Source organism: Penaeus japonicus, unplaced genomic scaffold (assembly GCF_977035675.1).
Source record: "Penaeus japonicus unplaced genomic scaffold, GWHDUDI00000001_assembly GWHDUDI00000008, whole genome shotgun sequence".
In the NCBI taxonomy this organism is placed as follows: domain Eukaryota; kingdom Metazoa; phylum Arthropoda; class Malacostraca; order Decapoda; family Penaeidae; genus Penaeus; species Penaeus japonicus.
In genome coordinates this window covers 6229997-6232496 of record NW_028234410.1, presented here as the reverse complement: position 1 = coordinate 6232496, position 2500 = coordinate 6229997, and the positions used below count along the sequence as shown (strand labels likewise).

The 2500-nt window shown below is 33.5% G+C and overlaps 1 pseudogene across 1 annotated transcript in view; it reads left to right on the top strand.

Moving 5' to 3' along the window:
* LOC122251665 (uncharacterized) overlaps positions 1-2500 on the top strand; it is a 7252-nt pseudogene that overhangs the window by 398 nt on the left and 4354 nt on the right. The gene's annotated exons all lie outside the window — the stretch shown is intronic.

The following is a 2500-nucleotide window of genomic DNA, read 5'->3' as shown; positions in this document are numbered from 1 at the left end:
AAAAAAATAATAATGATAATGATAATGGGGATAACATAATGGTGATACCAGTGATTAAAATAATAATGATGATTATGATAATAGGGACAATAATAATAATGATAATAATAATGATAATAATAATAATAATAATAATAATGATAATAATAATGATAATAATAATGATAATGATAATAAGGACAATGATAATAGTAATAATATTGCTAATAATAGCAATAACAATAATAATAAATAATGATAATAATAACGATAGTAATGATAATAATAACGATACTAATGATAATGTTACTAATTACAAAATTATAGACAATTCACAACCCCTTTTATAAACACCATTAAAATACCCACCACATTCACCATAAAACAAAGCACTCACACTACCACTGCAGATAAAATGCACTACTAAATGATGCATTGGCAACCGCACCAATCGCTGTAATCGGTGACGTCATATGTTTACGTGATTTACTAAGGTGTTATAGTGACAGAATAAGAGTTCGAGGGTAGGCCTACTTGCTCTCTGATAGTGGTGGTGAAAAGTTTGATAGTGGTGGTGAAAAGTTGAAACCATTGAGGAAAGCGTATAGTGTGAGGTAAAGTGTGAGGTATAGTGTGAGATATAGCGTGAGGTATAGTGTGAGGTATAGTTTGAGGTATAGTGTGTGGTATAGTGTGAGGTATAGTGTGTGGTATAGTGTGTGGTATAGTGTGAGATATAGTGTGAGGTATAGTGCGATGTATAGTGTGTGGTATAGTGTGAGGTATAGTGTGGCCTTATAGACTAGGTTCGCTTGTTGACTGCAGACGGATCCACCCAGCACAGGTTGATTTGCTTTTGGTTTGTTTATGATAATAGTATATATCATTATTTTGTTTACTTGCTAGTGTCGAGGATGTGCGCTATCTACTGTTGTTTTTTTTTTATTTTTATTTTTTATTTATTTATTTTTTTGCACGCGGATGGTTCCATAAGCGCTTTGTCACGTATTCCTTATTGTTTGGGTGAAAATGCTAATCTTGTTACTATTATTAACATTACTATTATTATTATTATAATTATTATTGTTATTATTATTATTTATCATTATTATTGTTGTTTTATTATTGTTATTACTATTATTATTATTATCATTATTATCATTACTGTTATAATTATCATTATTATTATTATTATCATCATCATCATTGTCATTATTCTCATCAATACCATTACCGTCATGCACTCCCAGCGTCAGCAGATTGATTTGCCATCATGCTTAATAATGCCACTTCTCATTATCTATCCCCTTTACACTTTATTTGTGGAAGAAAAACAAGTCTGAAATATGCGCCGGGCACTATAGAAATCTAATACGTGAACAAGGTCGGGTATAGTGAACTCTCAATGTATGAAGTATAACAAAGGCTCTCTTGAATCATGTGACTAGAAATGTGTGTGTATTTTAGAACTTAGTGCAACGTGTGGGTCATAATCATTTGCATGTATTATTGTATATGTTGTTAATTACAAGAAGTTCAATTATCATGTAGAAAAATCGTGGAAGTAGATTAAGATTCCACATGTCCTTTTTGTCTCGTTGTGATCGCGAGCACACGTACCCACGTTCCTCATCGGTCTGAACAGCTGTTCACGGTCACTAATTCACACTCTTTGGTGAAGTAGCGTTTTTGGGTGATTGTCAAGTACCATTATCATACACCCGAAAGTATTTTTAAAATAGCATAGTTATTCAAATTTTATATATTATATTCGAAAGACTTACAGTATAAACGCAGTTATATAAAACAAGATTTGTAGGCAGAGTACACTTTGACGTTGTGCTTCTGCTAAACGTATCAAATGACGATCTTAACATTGTCTGAACATGACGTCATATTCTCAACCCTTGTAAGAAGCCAGCTTATGAGAGCATCTACTTAAAGAGGTTCGACAGACTACAAACACATTTATAAAGCACACCTCCCTACTCTGTACTTACTTTGACACTTGACCAGATTTTTGTTTATACAATCATGTCAGTTCAAACGGAGCATTGAACAGGCAAACATTGTGATAGCTTATATATTCAAGTGTGCGGGCATATAACGTCAAATTCTAAAAACAGAAATCTAGCCCTTAAAGAAAATAAAAAAAACATGTTTCATTTACATTCTTAGCCAACTCCTACACAAAAAAACTTGATTCGGGGTATCTAGAAAACACACACACACACACACACGCACACGCACACGCACACGTCTAAGAGAAAGCTTCAGTGCTTCATCTGAGCCCTGAGTGACAGGGACTTAGCTAAGAGAAAACCTAGAATGATTTTTAAAGATAGTGCGCTAACTGTGTCGCATTTGTCTATTCGAAAGGAGAACTGCGGACACCCTTACGCCCTTCAACGTTATCATCCACAAAATTCTTGACACTATAACACTAGCACTGTTACTTCTCTCCTCCTGGAATGCATGGTGTCTTTATCAATCCTTTTTTTCTTTTCAAAACACTGAGTTT